Here is a 20,367-nt window from a genome sequence, read left to right on the forward strand (position 1 = left end):
AAGATATCTTTTATCAACACAGGAATGTTCACTTTTTTCCTTCTTTTATATGTTTTAATTATGAGTGTATGTTGAATTTGATGACATTGTTCCTCATACTTCTGGGAAAATATAACTTGGTCATATGCTTGCTTATATTTTATTTAGGATTTTTGCATCTATATCATGAGTGAGAGTAGCTGATAACATTCCCTTATTGCACTTGTCAGATTTTGGTATCAAGGTTATACTAGTCTTATAAAGTGATTTTGAGACTGCACCCTATTTTTTATTCTTTGGCAGAGTTTTTTAAGCCTGTAATAATTTCTTCCTTAAATGTTTGGTAGAACTCACTGTTGAAACCATGTGGGTGACCCTAGAGGTTTATTTACAGGAAGGATTTTCATCCCTCTGTCAATTTTATACAGCTATTCACAGTCTTTATTTCTTGAATGGTAAGTTTAATTTACTTAGGAGTTTCTCCATTTTATCTAAAATTTTTAATATGTCAATATAAGTGACTCATAGCATTCTCTTTTCATTTTTTTTAATGTCTATAGGATCTGTAGTGGTACTCTCTTTTCATTCCTGATGTTGGTAAATGTGCTTTTTCTCTTAGTTTCTAAATTAGTCCTACCAGGGCCTTATCTCATTTAACATCTTGTTCAAAGAACCAACTTTTGAATTGTTGATGCTCTCTACTGTATGTTTGTCTTCTTTTTTAAATTAACTTCTGGTCTAATCAGTATTATTTCTTTCCTTTTTATTTCTCTGAGTTTAATTCAATTTAATCAATTCTTTACAAGATACAATGCTTAGATCACTGACTTTTTAGCCATTTTTCCTTTCTAACATATTCATTTAAGGCTATAAATTTCCTTTTAAGTAGTACATTAGCTGCTTTCCATAAGTTTTGATTTATTGAATTTTCATCAGAGTTTAGTACGAATTATTTTTAATCTCCATTGTGATTTCTTCTTTTATCTGTTAATTATGTAAAAATGTATTTCTTTTTTTTTTGTTAAGGGATAAATTGACATATAACATTATATTAATTTCAGTTGTACAACATAATAATTTGGTATTTGTATACACTGCAAAATGACTGACACAATAAGTCTAGTTATCATCTGTTACTGCACATAGCTACAAAATTTGTTTTTTTTATTCTTGTGATGAGGACTTTAAAAAAATATTTTTTAATACAGCAGGTTCTTATTAGTTATGTATTTTATACATATCAGTGTATATATGTCAATCCCAATCTCCCAATTCCTCCCCATGGTGTCCATACGTTTGTTCTCTACATCTGTGTCTCTATTTCTGCCCTGCAAACCAGTTCATCTGTACCATTTTTCTAGGTTCCACATATATGCGTTAATATACGATATTTGTTTTTCTCTTTCTGACTTACTTCACTCTGTATGACAATCTCTAGATCCATCCTCGTCTCTACAAATGACCCAATTTCATCCCTTTTTATGGCTGAGTAATATTCCATTGTATATATGTAAAACATCTTCTTCATCCATTTGTCTGTCAGTGGGCATTTAGGTTGCTTCCATGACCTGGCTATTGTAAATAGTGCTGCAGTGAACATTGTGGTACATGACTCTTTTTTTTTTTTTTTTTTTTTTTTTGCGGTATGCGGGCCTCTCACTGTTGTGGCCTCCCCCGTCGCGGAGCACAGGCTCCGGACGCGCAGGCTCCGGACGCGCAGGCTCAGCGGCCATGGCTCACGGGCCCAGCCGCTCCGCGGCATATGGGATCCTCCCAGACCGGGGCACGAACCCGTATCCCCTGCATCGGCAGGCGGACTCTCAACCACTTGCGCCACCAGGGAGGCCCTACATGACTCTTTTTTATTTATGGTTTCCTCTGGGTATATGCCCAGTAATGGAATTGCTGGGTCATATGGTAGTTCTATTTTTAGTTTTTTAAGGAACCTCCATACTGTTCTCCATAGTGGCTGTATCAATTTACATTCCCACCAACAGTGCAAGAGGGTTCCCTTTTCTCCACACCCTCTTCAGCATTTGTTGTTTGTAGATTTTCTGATGATGGCCATTCTGACTGGTGTGAGGTGTTAGTTACCTCATTGTAGTTTTGATTTGCTTTTCTCTAATAATTAGTGATGTTAAGCAGCTTTTCATGTGCCTCTTGGCCATCTGTATGTCTTCTTTGGAGAAATGTCTATTTAGATCTTCTGCCCATTTTTCGATTGGGTTGTTTTTTTTTTAATATTGAGCTGCATGAACTGTTTATATATTTTGGAGATTAATCCTTTGTCCATTGATTCATTTGCAAATATTTTCTCCCATTCTGAGGGTTGTCTTTTAGTCTTGTTTATAGTTTCCTTTGCAGTCAAAAGCTTTTAAGTTTCATTAGGCCCCATTTGTTTATTTTTGTTTTTATTTCCATTACTCTAGGAGGTGGGTCAAAAAAGACCTTGCTGTGATTTATGTCAGTGTTCTTTCCCATGTTTTATAGTGTCCAGTCTTACATTTAGGCCTTTAATCCATTTTGAGTTTATTTTTGTGTGTGGTGTTAGGGAGTGTCAATCAGAGAAGAAAAAGAAATAAAAGGAATACAAATTGGAAAAGAAGAAGTAAAACTGTCACTGTTTGCAGATGACATGATACTATACATAGAAAATCCTAAAGATGCCACTAGAAAACTCCTAGAGCTAATCAACGAATTTGGTAAAGTTGCAGGATACAAAATTAATGCACAGAAATCTCTTGCATTCCTATACACTAAAAATGAAAGATCAGAAAGAAAAATTAAGGAAACAGTCCCATTCACCATTGCATCAAAAAGGATAAAATACCTAGGAATAAACCTACCTAAGGGGGTAAAAGACCTGTACTCAGAAAACTATAAGACACTGATGAAAGAAATCAAAATGACACAAACAGATGGAGAGACATACCATGTTCTTGGATTGGAAGAATCAATATTGTGAAAATGACTATACTACCCAAAGCAATCTACAAATTCAATGCAATCCCTATCAAATTACTAAAGGCATTTTTTTTACAGAACCAGAACAAAAAATCTTAAAATTTGTATGGAGACACAGAAGACCTCAAATAGCCAAAGCATTCTTGAGGGAAAAAAATACAGAGCTGGAGGAATCAGACTCCCTGACTTCAGACTATACTACAAAGCTACAGTGATCAAGACAACATGGTAGTGGCACACAAACAGAAATATAGATCAATGAACAGGATAGAAAGCCCAGAGATAAACCCACCCACATATGGTCAACTAATCTATGACAAAGGAGGCAAGGATATACAATGGAGAAAAGATAGTCTCTTCAATAAGTGGTGATGGGAAAACTTAACAGTTAAAAATGTATTTCTTAATTTCCGTAATTTGGGGAATTTTCTACTTATTTTTATTAATATCTACAATAATTTCATTGTATTGGAAAATACATTCTATTGAGAATTTTATGGCTGTGCATACTTGAAAAGAATATTGCAGCTTGTCATTTAGGTCACTTTGTTAATCATGTTGTTTAAGTCTTATCTATTCCTTCCTTTTTGTTCTTTCAGTTACTGAGAGAAATGTACTAAAAATTTCTCACTATAATTGTGGATTTGTCTGTTTTTCATTTTAGTTATGTCAGTGCTTGCTTCATATATTTTTAGCCCATGTTATCAGGCACATTCAAATTTTAAATTGTATTTCCTCATGGACAATAGGACATTTTTTCCTTCTGTAGAAAGGCCCTTTTGCTATAGAATCTATGCTAATGCTTTTCACCTTAAAGTCTACTCTGCTATAGTATAACTATAGTTGATCTCTTTAAGTTAGTGTTTAATTGACTTCTCTTTTTTTCTTTTACTCTCAAATTTCTCATATCCTTATATTTTAAACATGTCTCTTTAAGCAGTATCTAATTGAGTTTTATTTTAAAATCCATTCTGCAGCTGCTTCCCAGGGAGACACAAGAGGGAGGAGATATGGGGATATATGTATATGTATAGCTGATTCACTTTGTTATAAAGCAGAAACTAACACACCATTGTAAAACAGTTATACTCCAGTAAACATGTTAAAAAAAATCCATTCTGCACGTCTACTCATTCAAACTGAATATTTGGTCCTCTTATATGCAGTATAATTACTGATATTTGAGTTAAATCTGTGGTCTTATTTTGTGCTACTTATTCTTAGTGTTCTATTTGGATTACCATTTTTAATATTCCTATTTTTTTCTCTACTAGCTTCCAAGTTGTAATCTTTTATTTTTTTGAGGGGGTTTAACTACAAATAACTTTTCTTACCATATCAAACTTTAATGTTAATTGAAAATATTCTGTTGCTTTCTGAATTCCTTTGTTACGGTAGAGAAGTTAGTTTTCAGTCTAACTGTTCTTCTTTTGAAAGTAATTTTTCTTTTTTCTCAGACTGTTTTTAAGATTTTTTCTTCTTCTATGGTTGTCTGCAGTTTCACAACAATGTCTAAGTATGGATTTATCTTAATTTATTCTGTTTAGGGTTCACTGAGTTTTTTGGAATTTTGTATTGATGTTTTTCTTGCTTTCGAAAAATTTGGAGCTATTTCTTCTTCTTCAAATTTTACCTCTGTTCCATTCTCTCACTCTACCCTTTTTCAGCTAGAATGTCTCACTGATATCCCATATACCCCTTACCTTTTCTTTTATAGTTTCCTTCCTTTTGTCCCTTTGTGCTACAAGCTGGATATTTTCATTTCCCCCTTCTTCCATTTTATAGATTTTTAATATAGCTACATTTAATTTGCCCTTAAACCTATCTTCATTTTAAGTATTACGTTTTTCAAAGTTTGGGTTTCTTAATGTGCTACCTTAAATTTTAGAGTTTCCAGTTTACTTCTGGTATTTTTAAGCTTAGACTTTATATCATAATTGTAACAAGCATGGTTATTTTATGAACCATGTCTGATAATTCTGAGAACTCAAGTGTGGGTCTTCTTTCTGTTGTCTGTCTTTCTTCTGTTACTCACCCATTGCATCCTATTGTCTTATAAGGCTGGTTATTTTTCATTGCATGTTGGGTGGTATATTTTACAAATTATTTGGGGGAAATTTTGAGACCTGGTATGGTGATGTCTTCCTCCTGAGAAGGTAGTCATTTGCTTCTGCAAATAGCAGTGGGTATCATTCCAGGAATATCTTAACATAAGAGTTTGAGTTTACTTGTACCATTAAATGATGCAAAGCTGATTGAAAATCCATGAAAGGGCTGGTTTACTTAGAGTTACTCTTCATATTGAGGGTCTGGCCCTTCAGATTTTCATCTCAAAGGGGCCTTGATTTATCGAACCCCTCTTCCTGGCAGGCTTCAGTCTTCAATTTCTGTTTGTTCTTCGCTGGGGGCATCACCAAAAGGGTGGCTCAGCTTTGCAGGTGCCTCCTCAGACTTGGCAAAAGCCCTCAGGCAAAAATGCATTTTTGAGGGCCAGGTCTATCCCTCTGGTTTCTTATTGTCTTCTATATCTTGACCGCAAATTTCCTCACAATCTTGCAAGTCTTTGATGCTTTCAAGAAGGTGCTTTTTGTTCTTCATCCAACTTCTTTAGTTGTCCTCAGTAAGAGGGGAAAAAAAGCCTAGTTAGATGTTCAAGGAAATCAACAAGGTATTATGTAGAGATATGTACTACTTTGATAGACTATTTAAAGTCTATACCTGTTTATCTCTAAATGATAATCATCAAGGTAGCTAAAAGGCAACAGAGTTGGATTCCTCTAGTGGTTTCTTTAGGGGAGTGATGTTGAGGATAAGAAAAGGTAGGGAAGGTGACTGTTATCGTCCTAATTCACCCCTCTGTTCTAATTGAACTTCTAATCATGTGTACATATGGCAAAGGCCACTCAGTGTCCCCAGTATCCTCTCTTTTCTTTTAGTAATAGAGGGACTATGTTGTGCAGCCTCTTGGAAAGGTGTGTCCAGCTAGGTAGGGCTCAGTTTTGGCCAATGGATGTGAGTATTACTGACATGTGAAACTTCCTTAAGGTCACTTCCTTAAAGATGAAATCACTTATTCTTTTTCCTTCTTCTGGAATTGAGACATCAAGATGAAATGGCCTCAACTACACAGATGAGGGCAACACCCTACGAGGTAGTAGAATAAAAAGGCAGAAAGAACCCAGGGTCATGGAAGACCTGTGGTTTGTGTGCCCTTGACCACACATGTTCCTCTGTTACAGCACAGAAAATACATTTCTAGAATATATAGGTCACTGTACTTGGGTCTCTTTGTTACAGCAGTTTAGCTATACAATAACTAAAATAATATGGAATATTTGGGTTAAAATTTTAAGATATTTTATAAGACTAATAATGGTTCCATGAAATGTGAGTTTGATCTCTGAGGGATGGTGGTTTTTGGGAAGAAGGTTTATATGACAGAATTATTCATGGAAATCTGGGAGTATATAAACTTATACACATTACTCATAAAATTAAGGAATAGCCTGTGGAACCATAGAGAAGAAAATGAACAGAGTTAAAGGTTACCAAGCTGCACTCAGTAGCAGCAAATATGCAAATTTGATGTGAAACTTTTGGCTAATGACAAAACTTCTCTCAGTTAATTGACATCGATCTTATGAATGATGAGAGTCTGGATATCTGTGATCTTCTTAATTTGTATATAGTTTACACAGGTCATAATATGTAGACAGGTAATTGATAGGGTACAGTTAAATAATAACTGATTATGCTATTGAGCAGTTACTATGTGCCAAATACCATGCTGTGTACTTCATGTGCATTATCCCACTTAACCACCTCCTAGGGTGTTGCTCTCATCTGCGTGGTTGAAGCTATTTCATCTTGATGTCTAAATTCCAGAAAAAGAAAAAATGAAAAGTCCAGGATAAGTCCTCCCAACACTACGATGTAGGTACCATTGTTGTCCCCATTTAAAAAGGCTCAGAAAGGTTGGTGATTTACCCATGGTCACACATCCAGTATGTGAGATAACTGGCATTCAGACTTAAGATGTTTGATGCCCAAGTCCTTAGAGTCAACAATTATGCAAGATGGTAGCAATCAAACAGTTTGGGGGACTCTTAAAAAGCTAAAAATACTATGTGTGGAAGAAGACACTGTGAAGAAGGGTGTTAAAGAGAAGAGAAAGGGCAGGGTGCCAGGTCCTGGGAGCGGACTCCCTGGGGTTTGGTGGTAGCAAGTGTACCTAAGCCAGAGCATGAGACTTTCCACCCAATACGTGTTCTGAACCCATTTTAGCAGAGACCCACCAAACATAATTGAGGATGGAGGAGCAGTGTTCAGAATTTTACATTTAGGACAGCCAGAATTTCCCCTGGAAATGGTGGTGCTTAAAGTCAAAAAACCAGCTGAGAGTAGCAGCAGCAATAGCTACAGTGGCAGAAAGTGAGGGATGTGATAGTTAAGACCTCAGGGAAAATGAGATAGAAATGGGCTAGGGGCTGGATGGAAGACTCTTTTTTTTTTTTTTTTTCTTTTTTCTTTTTGCGGTATGTGGGCCTCTCACTGTTGTGGCCTCTCCCGTTGCGGAGCACAGGCTCCGGATGCGCAGGCCCAGCGGCCATGGCTCACGGGCCCAGCCGCTCCGCGGCATATGGGATCCTCCCAGACCGGGGCACGAACCCGTATCCCCTGCATCGGCAGGCGGACTCTTAACCACTGCGCCACCAGGGAGGCCCTGGAAGACTCTTTAGAAAACAGTGAGATGAGAGAGGCTGAGGAGGACAGAAACAGGTTGGCAGCATTCTTCTATCCTCAGAGAAACAGAAATAATGATAGCTATGAAAACAGCAGCTGGCAGAGGGGCTGGAAAGGCAACTCAGGGAGAACGAAGAAGACTTGGCAGGAACTTGGCATTTTACCTACCTGGGGAAAGCTTTGTGTGTCATTCTTTTTTTTCTTGTGAGGCTTAAGGAAATCATCAGTCTCTCTGGAGACCCTTTTACTTGAGTGTCTATCTCTTGGACTGTCACTTTACTTAGAATGCAGTATATGGAACAAACGCAGAAGTGAAGTATTCATGGGGTGATGCTTCATTATAAATATGACTTGGGCAGATATTTAATTTTTTACTTTATGCAATTAAATACTACATCCTATGCAGGGTTGTGATTTACATTAAGCTATTTGGAGAGGGTCTGAAAGAATGGGGTCCATGTCCAGTCTCCACCTCTGAGCCATTCTGTTATTGGAAGCAGTTTCCTTATCTCTGAGACAAAGGAGTTGGGCTAGAAGATGACTTCTAAGACCCCTTGGTTCTCTGATTTTGTTTTATGCCCTATACTAAGGAATATTCTGCAAAAGACTGCTTTGAACACTTAGGTTAAATTATGGATCACATTTCCCTTCAACACCTCTCTGTAGAAACACGTGGACCCAAATACCCACCCATACACTGTGATGTAGGCCAACGGTTTATTTGCTAACAATTTTAGTGTTTCCCAACCTTTCACATATCATAGCAGACATAGAAAATGATACTTGTATAGCCACTACAAAAGCTGAGGGTCACATTATCTCAGTGCTCCCATAACCCATTCCTGCCCTACCATTTGGAATTTACCTCACCCATTAGAAAGATTTGCACTTTGGGCTGTACATTAGAAACACCAGGGAAGTGTTTTTTTCTTAAAAAAAAAAATACCAAGACTTCACCCCAGAGGAAGAGAATCCAAATAGCTGGAGGTGGGTCCCTGGCATCAGACCTTTTACCAGGTTCTCAGAATATTCTAATTGCAATAGTTTGAGAACCCCTTCATAAATGCAGGGACTATGTCTTATAAACCCAAGTATACGGCTTACTATGTAACAAGCACCCAGTAAAGATGTGCTGAATTGGTTAATTAATATATACCCTAGATAGCATAGCTGGAGACAGTCCTAGACAAGCTTAAAAAACTGGTTTAAGTTTATTGGTTCCTTCCTCCCAGGAGGGCCATCTCCATAGTCATTCCTAAGTTCTCCCTTTGCTTTCTCTCCTTCCCTTATCCTAGATTTATGCCATGTCCCAGCTCTCAAATAGCTGTTGCTAAATCCACCACAAGATGTTAACCACTAAGAAATATCTTCACTTCCCAGATCCCATTAAAATCCCCCAAAGATATGGAGGCACTATTGTACATTGGAAACATCAGGGCCCTGGAGTCAGAGAGCTGGTTTTGAATCATCCCTGTGTCACTCATTTATAAGATAACACCTCCCTCTGAACACTGTAGCGATGATTAGAAATTAGTAAGAGTCTGCACATAGATAATTTGTTTATACATAAATAAATTGTATGATAATATCATACAGTAGTATGTGTATATATGTCTTTGCATGTATATATACACACACTATTGGTATTATTATTAAGCTTGCAAGAGTAAAAATCTCTTTGGATTACTTTTTTTTTTTTTTTTTTTTTTTTGCAGTACGCGGGCCTCTCACCGCTGCGGCCTCTCCCGTTGCGGAGCACAGTCTCCGGACGCGCAGGCTCAGCGGCCATGGCTCATGGGCCCAGCCGCTCCGCGGCATGTGGGATCTTCCCGGACCGGGGCACGAACCTGTGTCCCCTGCATCGGCAGGTGGACTCTCAACCACTGCGCCACCAGGGAAGCCCTGGATTACATTTAAACCTAGTCAGATGACATAGCTGAAGGAGAAAGCTTTAGGTGAACTCCAAGACATTTCTAAACTTCCTCACCAGTAAGCAAATTTCTCATGCTTCCTTTCCTCATGGTCTCAGCATCCCATGTTTCTTTTTCTATTTTCCTTCCAAACAGTGTTTCAGTGTTTGGAAATCTACTGCCCAGATAGGCCTAGGAGACACAAAGATAGGTTGCTGAGTCAGGGGCTTTTTTTCTCCACTTCTGTATAAGGTTTGGTCTTGACCCCAGAGTCACAAACATAGTGAGGGGCGTGAAGCACCTGGGAGAGATCGCTGGCCTCTGCCTTCCCTTGTTCCTGAGCATCCTTAAGTTCAATAATCAGAAGTTTGAGGCTAATATGAACATATCCCAGGGTAACAATTGCTAGATTATCGATATAACACTTCATCAATGTTTTTGCCAAACAAATGTATTCAGGGGCACCTGCCTCCACTCCTGCCCTTCATCAACCATTTTCTAGGTAATAAAAATTTGAGATGTCATTATTTTAAAGTTGCTGGTCACGACGATACATGTGTATGCTGGCTTCTCTCACCTCAAACTTTTCCTCCGCCATCAACACTGACCAGAAGTTATAAATTTTAGAATCTGTAGTAAACTAAACTTCATAAAATGTTTTAAAGAAAAATATATTTACAGGCATCTATGTATACATATTCTCATATACCCCAAAATATTAGTTTGAGTCCTTTGTAGGAATATTACTTTGTTAAGGGTTACCATTTATTGACAATTCCACATTCTGGTATATTTTTATTGTATAGAAAAAATTTCAAAACTCATTTCTCTATGTTCCATTCTTTGGCAGGTGTGGAGGTGATGTTTTAGAGGAGTTATGCAACGTTCCAGGCTGGACAGGGCAGTTCTCACAGAACATTGTCGGTTTGCCTACGTGATAAATCCAGTAGCTCTGCTCATAGAGCCATGCCAAAATTACAGTTTTCAGAAACTTCTGCAAAAGGATTTAAACAGTTTGGTGCCTTGCCACCAAAATGTGTGTTCATTTTTCTACACCTCCACACCTGGCAGTGTTTCAGCCCAACATTTGCTACAGTATTTTGAGTTCATCTTGTTTATTTTCTGCTTTATTTTTTTCTCCTGATGTACATTTCATGTGCAAAGCTGAAGTTACCATTTCCAATATATACTGCTACCGTTTAGCCCTGCTCCTAAACCATACTCTTCTTAAATAAAGTACACTTCAAAGTAACATAGACTTCATACTTTAGAATTTTTACTTCCAACCTCAGCTTTTTAACCTCATATCAAGAATGGCATTTGTTATATAGCACAAAAATTGCAGAGGTATACTAAAAGTGTATATTTGATATGAAATATTGTTTCTTGGAAAATTATATTTCAGAATATTGATTAGATATCAGTAGTACAATAGGACAGGGAATGAATGCTCCCTGGTGTGTTGTTAAAGGGATGCAGTGTAGGAGGGTATAAGAGGTCCAGAATTTGAAATGAGATGATCTATATTAGTGGTTCTCTCAAAGTGGGGTCCCTGGGCCCGGAGCATCAGCATTACCCAGAAACTTATTAAAAATGCAGTCTTGGGGAATTTCCTGGTAGTCCAGTGGTTAGGACCCTGTACTTCCACTGCAGGGGGCCCAGGTTTGATCCCTGATCAGGGAACTAAGATCTCCCGAGCCACATGGTGTGGCCGGGGGAAAAAAAAATGCAGTCTTGGCCCCTTCCCCAAACTCCCTGAATCAGAGATTCTGGGGGTAGGATCCAGCAATCTGTTATAACAAATCTCTCCCCATGTCACACACATCCTCCGCGGTGCTGACGCACAACGAAGTGTGAGCATCAGTGGTTTATATTCAAACCTCAGCTCAGCTGTGACCTTGGTTTATGGCCTTGGAAAGAAACCTTACTGAACACTGGTTCCCCACTCTGCTTTCTCTCTCTGTTTTCATTTTCTGTGCTCTATCTAGAGACAGAAAGGCAGGACTTCTGGTGACACTGATGTCCAACTGGACAATGGTATGCCAGTCTCTACTTTTTTTTTTTTTTGCAGTATGTGGGCCTCTCACTGTTGTGGCCTCTCCCGTTGCGGAGCACAAGTTCTGGACACGCAGGCTCAGCGGCCATGGCTCACGGGCCCAGCTGCTCCGCAGCATGTGGGATCTTCCCGGACCGGGGCATGAACCCGTGTCCCCTGCATTGGCAGGCGGACTCTCAACCACTGCGCCACCAGGGAAGCCCTCTACTTTTTACAGATGCCCCATATTCACAAGTGATACTCTTGCCTCTCCTTAGGTTTGAGGTTCATAGTGCTGATTCTCTGAACTGGCCTTCCCAGTAAACTTGTGAAGAGAGGGACTGGCCCCCAAAACTGGAGTCCTCTGACCTCAGAATGTAAAACACTTCAGGATCTTTTGTGCTGAGCTATGGGCCTTCACTATAATTCCAAAACCACAGGAAAGACTTCCACTTGCCATTCTGTTATGTTTGTAAATGTGTATAATTATACACTGTATTTCCTCTACTTCACAGAATTATTGTGAGGGCCAAATGAGAAAATTATCATGCAAGTACTTTGAAAACTGTAGAGCCCTACACAAATGCTGGTTTTTGTTGTTATCTAATACTCTTGAGAAATTTTTCTGTTCCTCTTTCTCCATCCTTTGCAATTCTAGTCTCAGTAGAGGAAATTAGGCCTCTTCACTTTCCCCATAAGTATTTAATTGTCAGCCTCATCACTCTCACTTCTGTTGTATGGAGCTAAGGTAGTCAGGCCTGTTTTGGTTACAAATAACAAAAACCTATCTCAAAGTGATGTAATCCAGAAATGGGATTCATGGGGAGACAATGAGTGTAGCCCACAGAAACAAAGAAAGGGCTGTAGGAACCAGAGCCTCAGGGACTCTGCCGAGGCTTTCCTTCTCCTGCTGTGGCCCTCGTCTCCATCAGTCTTGACTTCGCTTGGGGGATTGCATTGTTTTTTCCATTTCAGCCAGGTTGTGACCACATGGCACAGAACGTGGCCACAATCAGCCTCAGCCTAGCAACTCCTGAGAGAGCAGATAGCATCTTCTTCCCACTCTCCATATGTTAATCCCAGGGAAGAACTCTGATTGGACCAGGAGGATGGGGCCAGGTCTGTGTCATATGATCATCCCTGAAAAAGGGGTAGATGGCAGCTCTTGGGGTTCATAGTGTGTTTCCAGAGGAAGGGTCATGGGAAAGCCTGTTAAAAAGACAAACACCAACTGACTAAGATTTCCACAGGAATCTGGCTATTTGGTGTAGGGACTGAGGGGATACTTTAGTGTGGATACCTTTTCCACTTCCAGTGGCTCATACTAGTACAGAAAAGGATTTACAATATTCACATGTAAGAATATACAAAGATATCTTTTTAAGCACAAAACCCAAGCCATAAATATAGGGTTCCTTTTTTTGGTTGAATCCTGCAAGTAATTAGCTTATCTAGATTTTGTTCATTAACAAATGATAAGAAATGAAACCCATAACACTGAGATTGTAAAGAGCCAGGAGATGTGTCTGCCCTCAAGGATCTCACCATCTAGGGAGCTAAGCAACCAGAGCTAAGCAACCAAGCATATTTGTAGTGCATTCCATGCTTTCTCATGGCAATGTTCACCAAAGAAAAGACAAATGAACAGCTTATGGTTTTATATGGGTATTATATAGCTGCAAAGCTTCTCTCTGAAATGCAGATAACAGTCAAATCATGTCTATGCTCTTGAAAATACCGTGTTTTCACTAGGATTTGACCTTTATTCCTTAGATCAGAAACACCTAGCATTTTCCTCAAACTATCTATAATAAGAGACTACAACCTCTTAAAACAACACACACGTGGACCAGCACTGTAGTGTAAATTTATGGCTTAAAGGTGAAGAGTTTGAAAAGTCAAGTACTCCCTAAGAGCCACGGTGACAACAGCTTATGAATTTATATGTTGTTACAGATTAAAGTAATTACTTAGACTAGCTCAGGGAAGGCCAACATAATCCCCACTCTTAAAACAAGCTATAGATTACAATTTCATCTTGAAAGCCCTGGTTAGACTGGTACATCTTATCAATAATTTTGAAAACTATATTTCCACAGAGAAATTATCAAAGAAATAACTGCCATTCAATTTCTTGATGCTCTGCATTCTTTCCGAGTCGGCAAACATAAAAAAGTCAGCAGGTGGAGCTCCTATTCCCTTGGCAGGCCTGATAGAAGGGCTTCTCTTGAAAGAACTTTCAATTACAGACGGTCTTTCTGGCAGCCAGTTCTAGGCACCCTACACAGTATCAGAATAATACATGAAAATGTGAGACTGTGAAACATTCCTGAGTGCTGTCATAGGTCAGGAAAGAGACGAGAGACAGAAGAGCCAGAAATCTTTTATTTTATTATTTTTTGGGCTATTTCCCCCATTTTAAATTTCTTTTCAGTTAACAAAGAGGGTGCCGTCCTTCATGAGTGAAACCCGACAGGATATACTAATTCATTTGTTTTCTGGGGCACTTTGCAGTTCTCTCTCCTGCTTGTGTTCTGTCACCCTTTCACGATGTGGCACTTCCCTACCCCTGAGCTCAACACTCGATCAGACAAGAGAAATCGTATGCCAACAGGGGAATGAAAAAAATATGGAAGCACAAGATGCCTTGGACTCCCCTTCTAAACCTTTTATTGTTGTTATTCTGTTTGACAAGTAAATTCACAAAAAATTTAAGGATCTTTGCTGCCAGCCACTAAGTCTGATAACTTCTCTAAATTTTTCATCAGGGTGTGTGATTGCCATTTTGCAGCAGGCGATTACAATAAAAATTCCCTTTTAATTCACTACATTTGATATGCACATAATTCCTTTAGTGTGAAACCTACTTAGTGTCTTGTTCAATTTGCCATCTCTAAAGGAGAAGGGAGAAACTGGGTGATCAGATACATTTCATATAAGGACCTGGCACGTGGTATCATGTGACAGCAGATGGCATGTGAAAGCCTTTGTGGGAAATATGGCCCCTGTTAAATAGGCTGTGAACGTGCAAGGTTGTGCGTGTCTCCTCAGAGTGTCATTCAGTCACCCCGGCATCTGCAGGAGAGGAGACAGCATCCCGTTCACTTTCAGAATGAAAGCTAATGTGAACGACCTCAGGAAAGTCATGGAGCTGCAGGTACATGCTGCCCATTGCCCGTGCGGTCAAATGCAAAGACCAGAGCTAATAGCATCCACTCTGCAGGGGCGCTGGGCTCGGGCCAGCCGCCGACTTTGGAATTTATCAGATTGTGCAGTAAGAAACCACAAACGGCTAAAATCTCGGAGGCAGCAAGTGAAGAAGCAAAAAGAACACGAGGTTCCCAGTTTGGTATTAAAATTCCTTTTTTGTCTATCCCACCTGTGTTGGGGAGGGAAAGGTGCTATGGCCATCCAATGGTGTCCCCTCTTCTGAGATCTTCCAACCTTTGCACACTCTGAGAATTTCATGGCTCTTCTCTTGATTCGCACCGAGGAGGAGCTATATTTTGCTCTGCAATACACATCCAAGGCAGCATGCTAATGAGAATTATTATTAAGCGATGTAGAGTTGGCACCAGTCTCTTGCAATCTGCTCCACGGCAGAAGCAGGAAGGGCAGAGGCAGAGAGTCAGAAAAGCAGCTTTACTGAATGCTCTTCTGGACCTGATTAATTTTGGTCACTTTCAACACCAGGCAAAGCCAAATAGAATTGTAAGCTTTCACAGGCATGCCACACTGTAATGTATCTGGCCTGTCAGAAAGTCTTCTAGATTTTACTGTTGCTTTAAAAACATTCTTCTCTTTAAGAACTACAAAATCAAGAGTTTCTGTAAATTCAATAACCTGGGTACCAGAAAGACCAATTTGCTGTTCATTGCGAGATTTTTTTCATTTTGGTACCCTATTCAAACAGGCTCACCTCACTCGCAGAACCTTTGAATTATGTCCCAGAACCTTTTATGGCATAACTTTTGGACTAAGCTGGGACATCTTGGTCAGATGGGAGAATTTGGACCACTAATCAATGTCAAACAGAGGGCCCTGAAATTAGAGCTATTATGAATGATCCTTCAAGCAGTTAGACCAAAGCCCCTTTGTGAAGATGAAGTATGATGAAAGCAACTTGGAGATAAGCCACAAGACCAAAATAAAAGGTCATTTTCATGTTTATATTGATTTATTATTAAAGACACTTTATCAGACAGGCTTTTACCAGAATGTACTAATGTGAGGTGATTTTAAGACTGAGAGGCAGCGGGCTCATACCTCTGTCTCCCCTGAGTATTAGACCCATAGGCCCACATTGCTCATGGTCATGTGGATGTACCTTAGGCACTCAGACACGCTAAGTTCCAAATTGTACTCAACCATCTCCACAGCTGCCACAAAGATGTTTTCTTTTTTCATTATTATTATTTTTATTTTATGTTGGGGCATAGTTGATTAACAATGTTGTGTTAGTTTCAGGTGTACAGCAAAGGTATTCAATTATACATATACATATATCTATACTTTTTCAAATTTTTTTCACATTTAGATTATTACAGAATATTGAGTAGTGTTCCCTGTGCTATACAGTAGGTCCTTGTTGATTATCTGTTTTAACTATAGCAGTGCGTACATGTCAATCCCAAACTCCCAGTCTATCCGTCCCCCTCCCCACTGCCCCGGTAACTATAAATTCATTCTCTAAGTCTGTGAGTCTGTTTCTTCTTTGTACATAAGTTCATTTGTATCATTTTTTTAATATTCCACATATAAGCGATATCATATGATATTTGTCTTTCTCTGTCTGACTTACTTCACTTAGTATGATCATCTCCAGCTCCATCCATGTTGCTGCAAATGGCGTTACTTCATTTCTTTTTAATGGCTGAGTAATATTTCATTGTATATATGTACCACATCTTCTATATCCATTCATCTATCAATAGACATTTAGGTTGCTTCCACGTCTTGGCTTTTGTAAACAACACTGCAATGACCACTGGTTACGTGTATCCTTTCGAACCATGTCTTTCTCTGGATATATACCCAGGAGTGGGATTGCTGGATCATGTGGTAGCTCTGTTTTTAGTTTCTTAAGAAACCTCCATACTGTTCTCCATAGTGGCCATACCAATTTATATTCCCAACAACAATATAGGAGGGTTCCCTTTTCTCCACACCCTCTCTGGTGTTTATTGTTTGTCAATTTTTTGATAATGGCCATTCTGACCGGTGTAAGGTAATATCTCATTGCAGTTTTGATTTGCGTTTCTCTAACGATTAGCAATGTTGAGCATATTTTCATGTGTCTCTTGACCATCTTTTGAAGTCAGCCTTGGCTTCTTAGTTTTCCTCAACTTCCAGTAATCACCAGATGCTTCTCCATGCTTCCTCCTCTCCATCCCCACTGCAATTGCCTTTGCTTAGGGTTTTTCCTCATTTCTGCTCTAGACCGTAGTAATGACCTCTTGTTTCACACAACTAACCATCCTCCAGACTGTCATCAAAGTGATCTTTCAAGACCACAGTCCTGACCGTGTTACTTCCTTCCTTGAAGCTCGCTAGTGGCACACCATTACCCCATCTCTTAGTGTGACATCAAGCTTCTCTGTGATCTGGCACTAACCTGTCTAGACTCGTTTCTAGCCATGACCCAGTGTGCATTTCATACCTGAGCCATACTACAAAAGGTCATGCTCACCAAATCAGGCTTTTTTGTATCTGTGTCTGTGTACAGTTGCTTATAGTCCCCCCACCCCAGGCCTCAGCTATCCTCTTATCCCCCCTATATATTTTTATTTTCAGATTTTCCATTATAGGTTATTACTATAGTTCCCTGTGCTATAGAGTAGTTCCTTGTTTTTTATCTATTTTATATGTGGTAGTGTGTATATGCTGGATATGGAGATATATTGTACACATGTTGCTATACATAATCTATATTAGATAAATCTTTACACTATATGTACATACATATATACACATCTTTTTTACACTGTCGATAATTTATTAAAACATCATTCTATACCTTGCTTTTCCTCCCCTTTTACTTAACAATGTATGTTAGAATTGCATCCATATCAGCACACTTGAACCTATCTTGTTTCTTATTTATGACCTCCTCAGGAAGCTTCCCCTAATTCCCCAAGAATGCAGTAGGGGGGCTCTTCTGTGTAACCAGTGGTGCTCACCGTGATATGTTGTAGTCGCCTATTGTATAAGTTTTGAGTATCTTCAGCTTGGAAACAATGGAAAACTAAAGTCAACTGTAGCTCAAAAAAAGGGAGTTTTTTTGTTTTGTCTTTTTCTACACTAAAGTATGGAGGGTACCAGGCCAGGGCTGGCATGGTGTCTCTTGTCCATAATGTCCTCAGGGATGTGATGGTCTACAGGGATATGACGGCTTCTATCTTACTGCTCTTCCATGTGGGATCTTTTTGCCCAAGGGCACCTTTGTGCAAGATGGTCACCTCAGTTCCAGCCATTACATCTGCATTCCAGACAGCTCTCATTTCTTTTAATGTCTGCATAATATTCCACTGAATGGACAGATCAAAATTTACTTAACAAATACCCTATTGATAGACATTTAATATCCCACCTTTTTTTTTTTTTTTTTTTTTTTTTTTGCGGTACGCGGGCCTCTCACTGTTGTGGCCTCTCCCATTGTGGAGCACAGGCTCTGGACGCGCAGGCTCAGTGGCCATGGCTCACGGGCCCAGCCACTCTACGGCATGTGGGATCCTCCCAGACTGGGGCATGAACCCGTGTCCCCTGCATCAGCAGGCGGACTCTCAACCACTGCGCCACCAGGGAAGCCCTAATATCTCACCTTTTAAGAGGCCCATTTTTCTTTGCAAGCCCAGGTAATCCTCTTTCAATGTCCAGGGAGATTTCATATTGAACATCAAGAAAATGCACATGACAATTTGATTCACATTAATAATATTAATAACAGTAATAATTGTTATCAATACTGAAGATGTTATATACATGAAATATTTCATTTAATACAATAATCCTCTGAGCTGGTTATTATTATTTCCATTTTACACATGAAGAAACAGGGTTAAAGAGATTAATTGATAAAAACAAATTCATTCAACTCTTAGAATTTGATTCTAATTTTGGTTAAATACTGTCAGTATTCTTCATTAAATTAACTCATTTTTATTTAAAAATTATTGTAAAAGAAAGCTTTATATTACTAATAGAAATTCAAAGCTGTTTGACATAAATGCAAGGTAAGAATAAAAATAAATATGAGGGCTTCCCTGGTGGTGCAATGGTTGAGAGTCCGCCTGCCGATGCAGGGGACACGGGTTCGTGCCCCGGTCCAGGAAGATCCCGCATGCCGTGGAGCGGCTGGGCCCGTGAGCCATGGCCGCTGAGCCTGCATGTCCAGAGCCTGTGCTCCGCAACGGGAGAGGCCACAACAGTGAGAGGCCCGCGTACCACAGCAATCAATCAATCAATCAATAAACTATTCGAATTTAAAACTGCCAAAGGTACCACCTAAAACCACCTCATGTATATAAGATATGTGTAGCACACTTTAGGAAACACCGAATCATAAGATAAAATCAACATCAAGACTAATTATTTCGTAGTATATTCTATCAGAAGTGAAATATTGCATAAGTATTACGTTAGGATACATATTTATTAGCTGAACTAGTAATACACTGAGTAAAGAAATTTCTATTTCACTGATCTAGTGGTCAAATGAGTGAATGAAGTGGCAAATAGCATCCACTTCCTTCTCACTTTTGGCTTGCCAACCCAGGACTTCCTCAGGTGGGTCATTGAGGCATCTCACACTTCTCTTCTTGGGCTGTGGAGAACTTCAGAGAGCGTTGTGTGGGAAAGAATCAGGAATCAAGCAGAAATATGAAGGAGTAGCTAACAGGGAGGAAACTCCAAAAACAAGGGCCTGGTGTTGGCAGTAATTTATGGCAGGTTCAGGAAGAAAGATGATATTCTGGACTTCATAATCATACCTTTCAAGATTGGGTCCAGTGCTGGGCTCTGCAGCAGTAAAGCTATAGGCAAACATAGTCCAATCTGCTATGTTTTGTGGAAGTTTTTCTCATGGTAATTACCCTAGGCACCCGCTGAGTATTCCGATTCCTGAGCCCCACCCCGGATTTTCTGAATCAGAATCTTTGTCAGTAAACCAGAAGTCAGTCTTCTGGAAAGCTCCCTAAAAAAAAAAAAAACTATCTGTGCACATTATTTGTCTATCATTTTCAGATACAATTCACTTTAAAGATACGTGATATTAGAAAATACTCTGGTTTCTAAAACATACAACATAGTGTGATCATTTTAAAAAACATTTTTATTGAATTTGAATTATATTCTTTTCTCTCTGCTCCTGAGTTGCTAACCAAAGTGAATAGACATTAGAGAAATTAGGAAACTTTATACATTTAAACAATCACTGTTTATGAATCAAGTGAACAGCATCCATTAATTACCTACTATGCTATGTATTGATTTTAAGCACTGCACTAGATGGATTTACTAATAGGGGAACCCTTTGCGGAAAGGTGAGGTTATGGGTGACTTGAAAATATGGCACAGTGATGGTTTCCCATAACTTCCATTCTTCTAATTTTTCATGGTAGCAAAACCCTATATTTTTAGCTAAGAACATGGTATTACATTTTCCAGCCTCTTTTGCACCTAGTGCAGCTGTGTGTCTAAATTCAGTCTAGTAGGATGTAAGTAAGTGGAAGTGTTATG

This window comes from Mesoplodon densirostris, chromosome 6 (assembly GCF_025265405.1).
Source record: "Mesoplodon densirostris isolate mMesDen1 chromosome 6, mMesDen1 primary haplotype, whole genome shotgun sequence".
In the NCBI taxonomy this organism is placed as follows: domain Eukaryota; kingdom Metazoa; phylum Chordata; class Mammalia; order Artiodactyla; family Ziphiidae; genus Mesoplodon; species Mesoplodon densirostris.